General features: G+C 45.3%; 1 protein-coding gene across 1 annotated transcript in view; it reads left to right on the top strand.

Annotated features, from left to right (window-relative positions):
• Positions 1-18,151, top strand: part of PLAGL1 (PLAG1 like zinc finger 1) — a 109,944-nt gene that overhangs the window by 82,966 nt on the left and 8,827 nt on the right. The window contains 2 exon segments of the mRNA XM_045066283.1: positions 277-308; positions 4,980-5,053. The gene's annotated coding sequence lies outside the window, so the exon portion shown is untranslated.

Genomic DNA, 18,151 nt, shown 5'->3' on the forward strand with positions numbered 1-18,151 from the left:
CTCCTAGCGTAGGACTCTCCTCTTCCCTGAGCTTGTCAGTTTGCTGCACACTCTCATTTCCTTCACATGGAAATGAGCTGACCCTCTCGCTGTCCCAGCGCCCTGCCCCGGAGTCCCGGCCAGGCTTGGGAAGAGGAGTGTCCTGTCTGAGCCCAGCTGCACTGGCCTCCCTCTCTCCTTGTCCTGGTCGACATCCTTACTTTTTTTGGTTTTCAAGCAACTCACAGTCTAAGATAAAGGCCCTAAAGACAGCTTTCTGTGTTTCTCCCTTTCTAGGTGTTTGCATAGGAATCAGAGGAGTTAATCTTGTGAGTAAACTCTCCACATCTGTGCGGGTTTCCTTCCTTCCTCCTCTCTCTGCCCCGGGGCTGTGAGCACAGGACTGCCCCCAGGTCACCAGAGCCTCTGCATAGACGCACTCCTCTCTGCAACAGGGGATGGCCTTTTTTGAAAAACAGTCTGGCACCAGTTGTAGCAGTTGAGGCTAGCCAGTAGCACAGATGCATATGGAGTAGGAGGCTAAGGTTCTTGGAACCTTCCAGAACCAACACCCCCCCCCCCCAAGTCTGAACCTCACCACACAACTTGAAGTATGCAGGAAGTCTTCCTTTTTTATTCCCTGTGACTGATTCAGAGTCCAGCCTCCATTCTGCTAACCTACAGGGAAATTTCATTTCATCTCTCTCCCTTTTCTTCATGGGGTATGACCTTAAACCCAGAGAATTCCACGGCACCTGCCAGGTGAAGGTCTGGCGTGGCCCTTCTGTGTGTCCCAGCACTGGGCTCTGCAGCTCTCTGCCTCAGGACCTGAGTGGAGGTTGAAAACCTCGCCCTGGGTGTGGGTTTCCCAGAGCACGGCCCACACCCTGTCCTCCCCAAGGGCTGTGCCCACTGTCCTGGGAGAGAGAGCTGTGCAAGGGCCGGAGAGGTGCTTTCTCTCCCCTTCGTGGGCACCCTCTCTTTCTTCCATCTTGGGGGTTGGACAGAATCTCCTCATGGGGTTTAGAGGTTAACAAGGACAGACTGTCTCCGCGGTCATCTGGGCTCAAACATAAGGAATGAGAAAGCCTGCCTCCTGTTTTAAACGAGCTAGAAAGAGAAGCTGTTGGGAGGACAAATGGAGCAGAATTCCAGAGTCGTCCTGCCATGCTGATGTGGAGGCTGTGAAGAAGGCAAAACACAGCCCAAACAGTGGGGACTACGGAAGTTACGGAAAGAGGGGGCCGGTACACTCGCAGAATCCGTATAGCTGAGTCAGTGAGAAAAATCTAGTGTGACCCCAGAGTTTCTGACTTGGGAGAGTCTGGGGAGTGACACAGTGGAGAGATTGCCCTATTGGTAACATGGCCGCTCCCACCAGGGATCTGGATGCCAACTCCACTGCCTGCTGGTCACGTGCCTACGGGCAGAGTACTTCTAAGCCTCAGTTTCTCCATCAGTAAAATGGGGCTAATAGCACCTACTCATATGGTTGTTAAGGGTGTGTTAAGTGATTAAAATGGCCACAACCTGTGAGCATCCAGGATATATTAGGAACTGGTACCTAGTGGAGCCAGTGGCTAAAACTGGTATTGCTGGAGGGGCCCATGCTTTAGAAGAGGCGATTTTCAGGGCTGTGAGATATCCAAGCAGAGAGGTGGCAGCTGGATTCATCTGGAATTTGCAAGAAAGTTCAGGATTGAAGATGGAGATTGAGGAGGCCTCTGATTTCAAGGAGGAGTTGAAAGCCTGAGTCACGAGTGGGGTCCCCAGCGATCGTGTGTGAAGGTAGATGGCCAGCTGTCAGACCTGCACAGGTATTCAATTTTTGAGGGACCCTTTGCAGCTCACTCCTCCGTGACCTCTTTAAACTGATTTTGTTGTTTTGAGATAAATGTGAATATCCCACTTAAAGTCTCTACTTCAGGGGAATAATCTCATTGTTTACTCAGCAAAGTAAGAGTGGGGTGTCTGTTATCTCCTGTATCTAGTGGGCTCCTTTTCGTCTGGAATTACAGTCTTCAGAAAATAGAATAAATTAAAAAACTCATTTGAAAAGCTTTTCAAACACAAGCCTTACCCATCTTCAAGCTAGAGGAGGAAGAAATCCCAGCATGTGGAGCTTGCCCAACTCTTTCCCACTCAGATCATTAGAAATAAAAAAGTCAGTTTGAAGAATTGACTTAAGAAAACTCAGGAGTAGCCAGAAGTGAATGAGCTGAAGCTGGAGGGAAATCCCTTTGTTTAATTTGGGTTTCGGTGCATGCCCAGCAGGCAGCTGAACCAGTACCTTCAAAGAGAAAAGGATATATTCTTAAATGTGGCCCTCAGAAGCAGTTGCCTCGAAAGATGGACTGTGCCCGAAAAGATGCATTCTAGAAACCATATGCTCTAGATTTAGGAGATTTCGCTGTTTGTCATCAGTGAATGAGCAAACACAAACAGATCATTCCCCTGCAAATTCTCCCTCTTAAACAATTAACTCTAATCTGTTTACTGTGTGCCAATCCTCATTCCTAGAAAAATGTGACTTTTCTTGCTACTCTGGAGCTCAGAAATACGTGTATTTAGGAGAGTTTAATGTTATAGGGTCATTTTTGCCATATATATATATATATATCCATATGTATCTATATATGGATATACATATCCATATATGTGTATGGCAAAAATGACCCTATAACACCTATATATGTATATAACAAAGATTATATACACACATGTACACACACACACACATATATACACATATATATGTACATATTTGTATATGTTTACATTTGAAAGATTAAAACCTTTTCTTCTGATTCTGAAAATCTGAATTCTAACCTGAAATGCAGTGTGCAAAGAGCGTCCTGTCAAACTTAGATGTGTTCTTTTCCCCCTCTCTTCTCTGCTTGGCTACACTGTTGCACAGTGCGCGGTTTTCCCCAGGGCCACGCATGCTTGCAGGTTCTCTGTTGCATTGTTAACTCTGGGAGCGTTACTGGTCTGAGATGGCAGGTGGGAGAGGAGGAGGAACTTGGCCTCCTCCCTGCCAGAGTTCTCCTCTTTCACTGGTGCTGCTTACATTGAACAGCTTAAGAATAAGCTCCTGTGTGAGCCCTCGGAGGCCAAGGAGTATTGTTGGGTTCAGAAAGGAATTGCTTTCTTTTAGTGATAATTTGAATATTTTGACAATGAAGCTAAGCTACTCCACTGCCTGGTTTGCGTACTTCATGTCATGTGCACCCTTTCTTGTGAAGCAGGAGAGAGCTCCCGCCTCTCTGAATTCATAAATTGGTATTGTCCGTTGGTGAGATGTGTAAGAGCAAAGGAAGAATCATCCAGAAGGATTTTACTCTCTTGGTTCAATGTTTTTTAAAGTGCTTTAAAAACAACAACAACAGCAGCGACTAATACAGGCCTTTGGAGGCTACCCAATAATCTAAAGCACCATGGTAGATGTTGGGTATTTGGAGAAGAGGGCTGGGCCATGAGATGATTCGTGAAGTGTTTATACATGCAAAACAAACTCTCTGGTTGCTTCAGAAATCCTACTTACCTCCAGTTTTAACCCTCCTTCAGGCTTTTTCCTGAATTGCGATGGGTTATTTTAAAAACTTAGTTGTCTAAAATGATCTTAATTTTTCAATTTTTAAAAAAGATTTTATTTATTTATTTGGCAGAGATCACAAGTAGGCGGAGAGGCAGGCAGAGAGAGAGGGAGAGGGAAGCAGGCTCCCTGCTGAGCTGAGAGCCTGATGCAGGACTTGATCCCAGGACCCTGGGATCATGACCTGAGCCGAAGGCAAGGCTTTAAGCCACTGAGCCACCCAGGCACCCCTAATTTTCCATTTTTAAGTTAAAAGGGTGTTCTCCTACAAAATAAACGGGCAGAGCCTTTTTTTGATCAAACTAAGAGAAGGAAACAGGCAACCAAGTGAGTAAATCACGTAGGTGAGATAGGATTGGCTTTGTTTCATAATAGATTTATCTTTGGGCTGGTTAAGAAAGTCCTAACAATCTTTCCCCTCTGAGGACTGACAGTCTGGCATAGTTCTAAATTGGAAGAAGCCAAGTTTTATAACGAACTGGTGAGCAGAGGTACTGGTTTCTGCATGCTCACCAGGGATCAGTGGTGCAAAACCAGATGCAGGCTGGGCTCTGGAAGGCTTGGTGAAAACCTCGACTCCCAGGGCCAGAGTGATATGCTGCGAGGCTGTGCTATTTGCACTGTGGCCTAGGAGTCTGTATTCTTTAAAAGATTTCTCTGGCAATTCTAGTGCAGAGCCAACTTTGGTGACCACTGGACTGTGGGTTCAGTTTAGAGGCCTCAGCCTTTTCCCCCTGCACATCTGGTAAATCTATATGTTTCTTTGAAGGTCTTGTTGAAAATGAATGCCTACTGGTTCTTGCTGCCTTTTCTCATTTGAGAATTTGTTTCAGGTTCTGTCATTGCATAGATTTGCATACCTGTTTTATGGTATTCTAATATTGTTCATTTAAAAAAAAAGTCATTTCCTCTGTGTGCTATTTTGAATATTTTCTATAAACAATTTCATGGTTTTTGGCCCTCCCCACCAACCTGGCAGAAAGCAGGGGAAAACTTCAGGGTTTTTTTAATCTAGTTGCAAGTAGGAAAAGAGATGTAGTAGAAATTCTTAAAGACCTTCCTGGGCAAGATGACGTCGGATTGAAAATCCTTTAAGTTACTGCATTATGAACTTTATCATACCTTTTAAATATATCAGATCTAAATGTTTAAGACTTTTGCCATCTGGTAGATCAGAGACATTTAAAAATTAACGGTGGTGTGGCTATGGAGGTATCCTACTACAGGACTGTAAAGTTTAAAACTGGTCTGTCGTCCATGAAAATGCCTGGAAGGGTGGTCAGAAATCTCTAGACAGGATCAGGTGTGTGGATGTGCTCCCGAAGGGAAGCTGAGGCTGCAGCCTGGTGGGGGGAACGCTGCCCCAGCTTCGTTCACTGAAGGCATGCAAGATCTCTTCCTACAGGTTTGACTCCTCAGACAAGCTCCTGAGAGGACTCCACGACCACCCGGAAGCTGGTGTTTCCTGTCACCTAGCAGGTATGTAAACGGTGGTAGCGTCTTCAGATTATTGCCGTCCAGGTGCGTGTATGACCAGTCACTTGGAAGCACAAGGGACAGTCAGTCCGGTTGGGCAGGAGGTTCCAGGGCCTTCCCAGAGGTTCTATTAGAGAAGAAATACACTTCCCCCTCATACTGCCAACTATCTTCGAACAGCATTCTTCTAACTTTTCTTTTTTCGAAACTTGAGTATGCTCTTCAACCCAGGGTATCAGAGGCTCCCACTGGCAACCTTTCTGTCATCTGCTGGCCACCACCCACAGCCAGAGGTGACAGATCACTCTGTGGACTTTTCTGCAGGCTCCCTGTCCGTTCAAATGTTTTCAAGCCTCCCTGACCCACCTGGTGTGCCTGAGCTGCATAGAGGGTGTCTTCCTCTCTCTGGCACGTGTTGGCTGCCCAGCCTGAGGAAGATGCTGGTCAGGGGCCAATCGTACCAGGGAATCCAGCCACGGAATCTGAGGCTGTCTTTGGAAATACTGTAGTCAGAGCTGAAGCCTGGGGCTCGTGCAGACGGTGTACCTAGGAAGGATGGCCGGGTACGGGTGGGAAGAGCACACAGTTCAGATCACCCAGGTTTGGCCTCTGGTCGTTTTCGTCATCACCAGTGATGCTGACACTCACGGGGCCCTCACTGGGTGCCACCGTGCTTTGCACAGAACAGCACTTGCAGCCTCTTCTCTGTCAGTTCCAATGGGCAGGGAGCATCATCTCAACACCTCAGTCTCCTCATCTGTCGGATGGGGATAAAGATGCCTCTCTCTCTGACAGGGCCTCAGAGGGCTTAATGAGACTGTCATTGTGCTAAATAAATAGCCTTTGAATGCCCTTTGAAATACAATCGGACTAAAAAACATATTGATGTTTGGCCAAGACATTGAAATTCATCCCAACATGGCCAGTCTCTCTAGTAGGAACGGAGAAAGGCAGAGCAGCTCCCGTGAAGCAGGGGAGGGGGTCTTGCCCTTGTGTCTTCTGTTTCCAATGTGATGGACGTTGGAAGGCTAAGCGTGATAACTGGGAAGAGCCTGGACTGTGTCAGCTCTGTGTGGCTGGTGAGTCCATGGGCCGGGAGCAGGTAGGGGGTGGCTGCCACACCAGGTAGTGTTGGTCTCGGGAGCTGAACCGGACAAGCCCAGGCAGTATGGCCAGTCCGGTGGCTAGGCTAGCCCGAAAGGAGGAGCTACTTGGGACATCGCTATAGGCTACTGGGAAGGAGCAGCAGGCATGCGGCAGGGGAAATGGGGCTCATTGTGAGCAAGGTGCCTGGCCTCCAGGGCGCCGGGAGCACAGACCCGCACAGTGAGGCCCCCGGGCTGGGCTGCGGGGTGGACCACACATGTGGCTCGCCAGCACAGCTACTTAGAGAGCTCACATTCCTCCCCATTGAGCGGGGTATGATTGTAATGGTTTGTTAAACAAACAAAGGACCTAAAGCTGTGAATGGGGGGAGAGAAAAGACTGGAGGTGAAAAGGAGATGCGGCCCTGCTTGCCAGTGTTCCTCTCTTCTGAAGCTTTCGCCTCCATTTCCCCCGGCATTCCTTTCTGCCTTTCAGCGAAGCCAGTGCAGGAACTGGGACAAGTTGCCTTGTCTTTCCAGTGCCTTTGCTTTTTAAAATGGAAACTGATGAAATGTGTAACATCTTAAAAAGGAAAAAAATTTACAACTGGAGTCACTTTGAAGGACCAGTGAGACGTATTTTTATATTTCAACTAAAGTATTCCTGCGTGAACCATTTGCTCTGCGTCATTTAGATCTATGGGACGTGGCATGGAAAGGCAAAGAGAACATTCTTGCTCCAACACTGTGTGGTCATTTGTCTGATAAATAGGGCGTGTGCCCTCCGAGGGGGGCAGCCGTGCTTCTGGAAGAAGGTCAGTGAACGCTGGCACAGGCACAGCCATTTTACCTTTTTCTGTTAAGTTTGTACACAGTTCATAGGACAATGACTTCTGGGTGCTCATTTGGTGAAAAAGCTTAGGGAAAGAAAGAGTTGAAGCTGTCCTTTACCAATTGCCAGTTATATTCGTGGCCATTTGGGTAATCAGATTTTGGATCTCAGGCTCATTGCGTGTAAAAAACAACCATGGAGAATTTTAGAGCAGCACCTTTCAATCTGCGGTTCCCTCTGGGTCCAGGAGTTGTCCCTGGGGGAGAGGGTAAGTGTGTGCTGTGCATGCTTGTGACTTTTGTCCTGTGTGAAGGAATCTGTTGATGGAAGCATCCTGGCTGTCACTGGCCCCCACGCCCTCTGGGACAGCCCTGCCTCCTCTCCAGGCCCATCTCCTGCTCCTCCCCTTAGCCTCACAGCTGCCTTCAAGCAGCCTTTGCCCATGGGACACCACAGGCTGCCCTGTGCTGCTCTGTCCCTCCCTCTGCCTGAAGTCCCCCTCGCCCACCTGCTACGCGCCGCACCTCGGTGGCCAGTGTCAGATTTTTAGAAAGGAAGAGCAGAAGTCCTCTCTCATTCTGCCACTCCGAGATACTTTGCTGACATAGTGTTATCTGTTTGCAGGCCTTTTTCTTTTTATTTAGAGACACTGTTGTTTCAGAACCAAACAGTCCATCAGGGTCTTCAGCATCTTTTTCAAACCTCCTGTAGCTTTTATGTTTCCCTCAAGAGATTTTTTTTCCCCCCCTCAGGAGATTTTTAACTCCTGAATCTGGCTTCCCATCATTAGGGTGACTGGTCTGCTTTCTTTCTTTTTTTTTTTTTTCCTCAGTTTGAACCTTTACCCTCACACACTTCCTGGGAAGAAACCAGGCTTTTCTTTTCCCTAGAATGGTAACTGTATTAGGACAATAGGCTCTGCCACTAATTAGGTAAGTTTTGGTTCCTCCGTGCCCTACTCTTAGAGACCTGGAAACAGAGATCACGGGCTGTGAGCTATGGAAGCATAGCCTAGAAGGGCTTAAAGGCCAGCCATAGAGGGTTTGATGGGAGGGAGGAGGGGGATCTAGTTTCAGCTGTCACAAAAGGATAGCCTCCATCACTGAATTTATGACTGGAAAATCTTCTCGTACCAGAGGCTCTCGTGTGGGTTTCAGGACTGCTGTCCACCCCTCTCACCCACCATGATACCACCATGAGATGGAGGCCATGATTGGTCTCCTTGAGACCAGGTCTGCTCCGTCTCAGCTTGACAACCAGCCCTGGACTTCACCCTTGCCTCTCTGGATGCACAAGCCTGTTTTGCTTGTTTGTGGACATTTGATATTTCTTCCGGAGTGTCCTTAAAATGATCACGTACATGGCGTGGAGAGGAAGGGAGCAGAAGTTTTCAGCATCTTGCAGAGGGACCTGTTCTAGGACAGTGTTTTGGCCCTAGCTGGGGAGGCCTGAGCTGGATGAGCCCCTCTGCTTCCACTCTGTTTGGGAGGGAGGGGGCGCTGCTTACACACCTGCTTCAGGGAGGAGCCCCTGCCGGGATGGAGCCTGGCTACCCGCCCCAGGCAGCAGTCCTTTCCCCTGGGTAGTGTGGCTTCTCTTGGTCTTCTCTGGCCTTCTGAGGCTCATGTTCCAGGGTTTCTGCCTTTTCTGCTCATTTTTAGGGCTTCCTCTGGTTTCAGTTGAGACAGAAGTCCAGGGGCGCTCTCTCCTTATTTCTACCTGTTCTCCTCCTACCTTCCCCAACCATTCCACGTAGACTCAGAGTGGTTTGCCTGAACTGTTAAATAGGTCAGACAGATCTTCAGTCTGCTAAACACAACGGTAACAAAGGAAGGTTCCCACCTGCAGAAAAGCCTACTTTCTCCTACTAGACTGGGCAGCCAAACAGGGGTTTTGAGCTGTTGGGGTCCTGCTTTATACAGTAACCATCTAGAAATTATTTTGAAGCCTCACATTTTTTAATGCAAATTCTCATTTTGCTTATTTTTGTTGCCATAGACTTGTTACTACTCTCTCTTACCCAAGAAAAGTGGAGGAATTTAGCAGCAGAAAGCTTCTTCTGCTTTTGGAACCTCTAAGAATTACTTGTCCCCACAAGCCTGCTTCCGCCCTGTTCCACAATGCAGAATAGATGTCCTGAGGGAAAATCGATTTAGCTACAGCCTGCCATAAAGAAAACAAATTCCTCCTCACCCACTTTACCAAACGATGCTGTAAAGGACAAACATTGGTGATCAGAGTTGAGTATGTGGGCTTAATGCAGGATCTGAGACCACCCAGGTAGAGCTCCAAGTAATGTAGAGTCAATTACAGAAGCCAGATTCAGAACGGTATCCATGTTCCTGTAGCCAAAGGGTGTCATTCTTTGTGTTTGGTCTAGAAAAGAGCCTCAGCTTCTCCTTTATGGCGTAGGTGTCCTCACTGGCCTCTGTGTCCATTAGGCACCATTAGATTGAAGAGGTCTGGAACCAGACCTCGCCTGGGCAGAGCGCACAGACTGAAATCCAAGCAACGGAGAGAGCATTAACGCGGCCCTGCACGAGGATGACAGGTCTAAAATGGAGCTCCTTGTGCGCCGTTCGGCTGGACTTCTCTTCCAGGACTACTCCTTCCTTTCCTCCTCCGCCACCACAGATACCTCTTTCCTGTGACCTAACCTAAGTCCTCATCTAACTAGACTTTACGAAGTGTCCTTTCGGCCTGCCTGCTTTTCTTTCCAGGTTGCTGTTACCCCTTCAGACACGCGGCAGAAGCCAGAGGGTCTCACTGCCTCTGGTCTCACCACTCTCTACTAAATCGTCTTCCACATCTCTGCTGTAGTTATGGTCACTAAGTCTGACCTGATGACAAGTCCGGTGCTTATCATGGATTTGTGTTGCCCAGCGCCTAGGTATCAGTCCTGGGCTGTTCTTGCTTCTTCTGGTTTGCCTCCTCTGTGTTTTCTTCATAGATTCCTGTGCTTATGCCCTTCCCAGTGTTTCTTCCGTTCCTGTGGAGACCGTGTCTTGTTGGCCTTCTCTCCTTCCTTCTACCTCTTCTCCTTCCGCCTCCTTCACTCCACACTAACTCATAAACTCTTAGTGGCTAGCTTGACTAAATAGGTCAGTCAACTACTAAAGGATTACAGCAACAAACCCCACCTTACCCTAGTGGAATGAAGCAGTCTTATATCCCTGAACCTTCATGATTTGGCCTTTGCCTCCTTTTCTGGCCTCTTTGGCCGCAGTGCCCCATATTTGCAGAATAATCCAGTCATACTGAACTACTCGTTTTCAAGTATCCTATGCTGATTCATTCCCTCAGCCTGAAATCGACCACCTCCCCACTTAAGCACCTGGTAAACTTGCAGGCTTAGCTTTAACATTGGCCTCTCCATGAACTGTCTCAATCTCTCAAGCAAGCTCTCAAGCAAGAGATGACCACACCTTCGACAGCTGTATCCTTTATCCACCTTGCATTCTGATCATTCCTTTCACTTTTATCAGGCATATATCTTCGTAGAGTGATTTAATTATATCGTACCTTTTAATCCCTAAGGAAGAGCATCTTTGAAGGTCTGTCGATGATTCCAGTCTTGTATATTGTCTGTCTTACTCTCATGAGGCATTGGTCTTGCCTGACTTTCTAATATTTTGGCAATGGGATTGGCTTAAAAACTGAATTTCATCCCAGTGTGTTTTTGTGGGAGGGTGGACGGGTGTTAAAAAGATTAACAGGACATGTCAGATGTGGTATATGACAAAAGGAAAAAAAAAGGCAATCCCATGGAGTAGAAAAGTATAGGGAAATTGTTTTAATGATGGACCAAGAAATCTCACTTGTATAAAATTGTGCATATTTTCACCTGTGTATTAGTGATCTGAGTTTCCCTTTCTGTGAAACTCCTTTTTAATTTTTATTCTTGCCTGAAGTTTTAAAGTTTTATTTTAAACATTAAGACTAAATCTGTCTAGAATTTTTATATGTGGTGCATGATGGGAATCCAGCTCCCTTATTTTCCACATGGATAACCGATTATTAAGTGGCCGGTTCCCACCCCAGTGATTGCTGTCCAAGCCCTGTCATATGTTGTTTCCATACAAGGGTGGGTCTGTTTCTTGGCTATTCATTCTACTCCATTGGTCCACTTGTCGAATCCTGTGCCTCAGTATGTCATACCACCTCAGTTACGATGAGCTTTAAAAACAAAAGCAATAGCAACAAAACAACCTTATCCACTATCTCTTAAGTTTTTCTTCTTTGGGAGATACCATGGTCTGTTGGTATAATGATGAGTATGATCCAGTAGGACTAGAAAGTTCTTGGCCATTCTTGGACTTTTCCTTTTCCATATAAAATTTGGAATGATCAGGGTTCTAACAAAGAACCCTGTTGAATTTTTATTAGCACTTCATTGAATTAATATGTAAATATGGAAAGAACTGACAGTGTTACGGTAATTCCATCTGTATTTCCATATTCATGATCATGGTATATTTTTCCATTTACTTAGGTCTCCTATAATGTCTTTCAGTATAGTTTTGAAATTGCTCCATAAATATATATTGTACCTTTGTGGTTAGATTTGTTCCTAGATATCTTTGTTTTATGGCAAATGTATATTGTATTTTAAATTATATTTCTGTTTGCTGGCATTTAGAAATACAGTTGATTTTGTTTTTTGATTTTTATAACTAAATATCTTGCCAAGCTGTTAGCCTGTGTGTGAATTCTTTGGTTTTCTGTGTAGACAGTCATTATAAATAATGAAAGATCTCTTGCATTCCAATTTTATGTCTTTCATCTCTTTATAACTTTATTGTAAGTCCATTCTAGTATAAAATGTTTAACAAGGTGTAGTGTTTAATAGGTAACTTTATCATATAATAAAGATAGCTGTTTGAGGGACGCCTGGGTGGCTCAGTTGGTTGAGCAGCTGCCTTCAGCTCAGGTCATGGTCCCAGCGTCCTGGGATCGAGTCCCACATCGGGCTCCTTGCTTGGCAGGGAGCCTGCTTCTCCCTCTGCCTCTGCCTGCCTCTCTCGCTCCTTTCTCTCTCACAAATAGATAAAATCTTTTAAAAAAAAAAAGAAGATAGCTGTTTGAGTAATTTAAAAATTGATCTCCTCTTATATTATTTTGTCTAAATGTGCATTTTTTGGACGTTGAACCTATGAATGAATTTGTTGTTAGTCTCTGGGTTATATTAGCTGGTTTATAAAAGGTTCTTCGTGGTATTAATCACTAGTGAGCATTAAGAGGAGCAAATATGTAAAAATAGCAGATACCCTCAAAAGAAGCCACATTGGCAAACATAAAGGTGCCTAAGAATCATCAGATGAGTTTCTGCAAATTCTTAGACGCTCCCCGGCAAATTGCACTCAAATCCCTGCCCCTGCCCCTGGGTCTTGTCCTTGCAACTGCCTTTTCGGTTTTCTTAAAAATATCTCTGTGTGTGTTTTATAGTCCTTTTAGGGATCTCTCTCCCTCGCTCGCTCTCTCACATTTATAGTTGTTTTTGAAGTTCTCTTTTCTCCATAGTTGCTTTCTTCTGACTTCTGGTGATCCTCAGCTGTCTGCTGACTTATGAGTGGAGCCATTAAAAAGCTGATGGAAGCTTTGTATACTTAAATAGGGCTTGGTTGTGGGTTAATGCAGGTACACCTGGGGACTGCCATTTGTCCTTGTAATTAGCTCTTTTCTCTTGGGCTGGTCAGCTTTCCCAGAGAAGTCTCCTGGAGGGGATAGGCCTGTTGCCTGGGTTCCTATAGCCAGAGAGGGCCGGTATACAATCTTCCACGGGAGTCCCTCTGTTTCAGCAGGGTGCGCTGCCCTCAGATGCCCCACTAGGAGGGGGTCAGAGGGCTGAATGCTTCACCAGCAGACTTTTCGACTCTCTAGGGTCTTATACCCACTCTCCCCTCCCCTGCAGAGTTACCTAGTGCCCACATTTCTGAGTCTCTTGATGGGTTCCCCAGGGTAAATCAGGTCGCCCTGTAGCTTTTCATTACTGGCTTAGATTTGAGCTTTCTGAGGACTGAGAAGCCAGTCACTGCTTGTTTCCCTGCTTTCCAGCTCCCAACATTTTATTGCCATTTTCTCCTCTTTGGGTGGGTTTTAGAAAAATCTCATTAGTACTGTTTGAGTGGCGTTTCAGAAGAGACTGGAGCCACATACCTTTCTTCAATTGCCGTCTTTAACTAGACTGTACCCAACATCTGTGAATAGAAGGTTCACACCCTGTCCTCATTGCCATTTTCTGTCTAGTGCCTAGATTTGATGTTCTAAAGCTGTGGTGTAATCAACCAGAGAGCTTTCTCCTTACTTTGGTCTCTGAATATTAGATACATAAGTCACTTTGGCTTTCTTGTTTATTTCAGGCCTTGTTTCCAAGAAAATAAGAGCTGAGTCACTGAGTTAACAAAGTTAAGTCTCTCAAGGTAACGGTTTAAAAGTCAGCAGGCAGCAAACCTGATTTGAACAGGTGGTGGGGGAATTGCTTGGGGTGGTTGGTGGCGCCCCCCCCCCCCAAGGGTGGAACGCAGGGGCAGTCAGTGCTTCCCACCACCGAGAACACAGGGTCTCAGACCTCTTAAGGCGGAGCTGTCTAAAACGCTGTTGAATAAGTAGTTCTGGAGGGAACACGGAAGAACTTTCTGTGGAGATAGGTTTTCACCAAACCAATTTTGCTCTTTCTTATTTAGCCATGCTTTTTAGTGAGCTACTTTTATCTCCATCACAATCTCCTTAGCCCAAGGCCCCCTGGGTTTCAGCTGGATTTCTAATTGCTTCCTCCTAGGTTTACCATCTCCCCAAGCGGACAGGGAGCTCCCTTGCCTCAGAGTGACAGGAAGAAGGAAGAGTTGCCAGGTGGGCAGGGGTGGCAGGACACTCTAGGAAGGGGCATTGTGTGGAAAACACAGGACGGGACAGAACATGGCACATTAAGAAAATAGCAAGTGGGTTGACCTGCAGCCTTGGTTGCCATTGGGCCTTTGTAGGAAAGAGATGTGCAGACATAACAGGGTGTCCTGCCTTGTGGATCCAGCATAAGAGTTCATCCCAGGTGCTGTCTGCTCAGGTGTTAGTGGATTTCAGTGATGGTGTCTTAGTACTTTATTGAGGATAAATACACACATGCAGACATTTTTCAGATATAAGATTTTTCGAGGTGCTGACAAGTGACCCCTCCCTATGATTTAGAGGGTAGTTTACCCTCTAGGCAGAAGGTAGGCCTATCTTACATGATAGTTGTCATCTGTTGCCATATTTTTTAATCTATTTTTTACATTTTTAAATTTTTTATGCAATCTCTGTGCCTACCCTGGGACGCCTACTCATGACCCTGAGATCCGTAGTCACATGCTCTACCGACACGAGCCAGCCAGGCGCCGCGGCTCCTCCCCTCCTCCCCCATGTAGTCAAATTTGAAATGAAATTTGTACAAGTTGTTTACTGCTTAAATTTCAGAAGAACATTATTATAGAAACTTTTTTGGCTTTTCTTTTACTCTAACCTGATAAAATGCAATGATTGTTTCACAAAATATATGGCCTATGGATTAGGAAATATCAATGACTTTGCGAACACACAGAGTTGATGGCACCTAGAGGGTTTTTTTGTTTTTTTGTTTTTTTTCCTGTTTTTATCTAAGACTCTAAGACAGTGGCCTTTAACCTGTTTGAATCTTGGACTCCTTAGCAAATCTGAAACAAGCTTTGGTCCAAGAACTCCAATATTCATACCTCCTAATGTTGCACAGAATTTCAGAGAATTCACAGCCACTTATGAACCCCTGCTCTAAGTTAAGAGTGAAAACCTAGCCACAGCCATCTGGTAAGGTACTTATCAAGGTCTCACATCTGTCATCTTCAACCAAGTTAGTCCTGCCCCGGGAGCACCTGTTTTGCTGATTAGACATACACTGAGTCCCAAATCATCTGCCACACTCACTCAGATACGATACCTACCAGATTTTTCAATGCATATGTGTAATAAGAAACAGCTACCTCGAGGTTCTGAGAAACATCATCTTTACCTTGCTGATGTTTCTGGATAGTTTTGTTAATGTTGGAAACTTGCTACCAATGTCCTCCAAAGAACTGATACTAAGAGAAGCACCCTCTCACTTACCCACCCTGCTCCATGATTGACTGTTTCATATTTTGTGAGTATAAGAAGTAAACAGAAACTTGATAGAGGCCCTTTTAAAACTGGCTTTTAACATATTTATAGAAAAACAATCCCGAGTTATGGGAATATGAGACACAGGGAAATGTTTGGAGCAGAGCCTTCTTATCTATAAGGAATGGTGATGAATGGAGTAAAAAAAATCTTAGAGTACCAACGTTGGAAGATTAAAAATGGAAATTCAGTTTCCTATCAGAAATGGGTCTTGCATTGTGTCACTGGGCACAATGGAAATAGAAGCCAGAAGTCATAGTTTATTTTGAGAATGCCGTAGAACACTTGTCGTTCCCCATTAGCTGATTGTGTTACGCAGCACTGGGGACATCCTAGAACTACTACACTTGTGCTCTGACCTCTACCATCATATACCACCCGCTCTCAGGGCACACAGCCTTTCCTAGCTGTTGCCATATATATATGTTCTTATTCCAATCTGATCCTCACTCATCCCCAAAATAATCAGTATGAACAGAATGAAGCAGATGGCACAAGCCTTCTTTGGCGTACTGGCAGATCTGTATCACTCACTCAGTATTTTTAGAAACAAGGGGATTGAAAATTATGTCCTGAGATGTTTTGGGGGAAGACTTACTATCTTTCCCGGGTGACAGGTGTTAAAATATTACCGTATTTAAGACTCAAATGCAATCTGCATGTCACAGAATAGACTGATTATCATCAGGACCATCCCTTTGTCAATTCTCTGTTAGGATTGTTGGTGGTCTGCCAGATGATAGAAGGTTAATCATGAGTCTGTTAAGGATGTGGCCAGAAAGCGCATCAGGTTTCAACTAAAGATTGGAATCGGCGGCAGCCAGCCAGTGCTGGTCATGTACGTGGTGATGGGGGACGTTGTATTATCCACACCGTTTATTTTTTTAAAAACAGCTGAGCTTTGATCCTCAGCCACAATGAATTTATAGTCTGTTGAGACAGACTATTTTTATAGGAGTTTGTGATAATATCATGAAAACAGTGTAAATATTTATATTTGAAGGTCCACATTAATGAAATACACAGTTATGGTGAATGGAACCTTAAAACCATTTGTGAATTTGAATTCATCATTAAAAAAGACTTCCTGAAGAAATTAAAGAGTGTTCATTTTCAGATTAATTCAATTCAGCATCTGAGGACCAACTTTGCACTTAGTGTTGGGCTAGGTGTATTTAACACACAGACCTAAAACTCACGAAGTTTTGGGAAAAGACATTCATGAAATAAGTGAAATATGTATAAAAATGCTTGAATTACATTTGTTCTTCAAAAGTTCCATGGGGAGCACAGGAAGGAAATGTGTGTCACGTTTAAATAAAATATGCTGTGTCTAAAAATCCCTGATTATATACCCACCATATTTGAAGGGCCAAGCCAAGGAAAATGTAGGTAATGATGTCCATGACTGTTGGACTTCGGAGTCTAGGGAAGTGGCTGGAAAGCGGATCTGGGAAAATTTTATTTAGTGGTCAAGGGCAGGCACTTTCTTTCTTTCTTTCTTTCTTTTTTTTTTTTTTTTGGTCTAAATTGAGTAGATCTTACTTTTCCTTTGTATTCTTGGTGTGTTGATAAGCTATGAGCCAAAGTTCCTATCTGTTGAAAAACAAAGAATACTAATTTTTACCTGTAGTGTCATGGGTCTTTTCTGCATTTGTGAGCACGTGTGTTCCTCCCACTGTGCAAAATGGATGGTGGTTGTGTAGTGGGAGAGAACATGTTTTTCTCTCGTATCCATAACTGAGTGGCTAGGACCCTGTGCCAGTTGTGCAGCTGACAGCTTCTACTTTTAATACCAGTGTTTCATAAACAACCTATATTTGTGTGGTGTGTTTTTAGATTCCCGTGTATTTCAGATCCCTTTTGTTCCAGTTGGTGGTCCCCAACAGCCCACTGTATGTATCAGGTGGTGTCACAAATGAGGAAAGACACTCAAGATGTAGCCAACCAATGGGCAAGCTAGAATTTGAACTGGGGAATCCTTCCCCGGCATTCAGAGAGCAAGAGACTTGGTCTACATAAACCGTCCCATGTTTCAGGGAAACACCGGAGGGTGAATCAGTAGCACAGCTGGGTCTAAAGGCAAGCAGAACCTTGCCCTCCTCTCCCTCTCAAGCAGGAAACTGAGCTCCACTACCTGGTACAGCAGCCCCTAGCCACATGGGGCTATTTTAACATAAAGTTCAGTTTCTCAGCGTCACGTTTTGAGTGTTTAGTAGCCATAAGCTATGTGACATTTCTGTCATCACAGAAAGTCCTCTTGGACATACTGGTCATCTCTCAGAAAACAAGAGTGGGGAGAATGAATTTAGTGAGCAAAGTTGGAAGAAGTGTCTATGCAGGGGATTGATGGAAGGGAGAGAAAATCCCCCCATCAAGCCAGCTCGTCTCCTGACGGACTGGTGCTATTTTGAATTCAGCTATAATGAGAACAAAGAAAAGAGGAATCTTAAACTTCATTCCATGTGTATATTTTCATCTTTTTTGATAGACCTGGAAAGAACACAGCAATTTCAAGTGAATAAGTATTTTCAATGACAATGATAAATTCTATGGCTTTTATAGCTGCGCCAGTATTACGGCCAGACTTGGGCCAGATGAGAAGTAGGACACATCATCAGACCTGGCAGCAAATACTCAGCCACACGGGATAGCGTTCCTAGAAGGAGTTGTTTTGTCTGTGGCCGCAGTTGTTGGGGAGGCCTCAGAGGGCGGCCTTGGGCACGAACGGCAATACCGTGAGAGCACAAGGAGTTGGGGAGACGGGCTCAGTTCGAGTCAGACTTGGTGACAGAGAAACAAGGTAGGTGCATGCTGCCGTTGGAAGGTTTGGTGCCAAGATGCTGGCTGAGAACGCCCACGTGCCCAGCTTTGGATTGGTGCTGAAAGTTCACGTCCAAGTGCGCACTTTGGCTCTGAGGGTTCCAGGCGGGTGGGGCGCCTCAGGGAGGGGTCTCTCCCTGGGGCTGGCTCCTGTGGAACTCTGAGCAGACACTAAAAACATCTGAGCTAGCTGATGAG

This window comes from Mustela putorius, unplaced genomic scaffold (genome assembly GCF_011764305.1).
Source record: "Mustela putorius furo isolate JIRA1106 unplaced genomic scaffold, ASM1176430v1.1 tig00003863_pilon_pilon_pilon, whole genome shotgun sequence".
Taxonomy (NCBI): domain Eukaryota; kingdom Metazoa; phylum Chordata; class Mammalia; order Carnivora; family Mustelidae; genus Mustela; species Mustela putorius.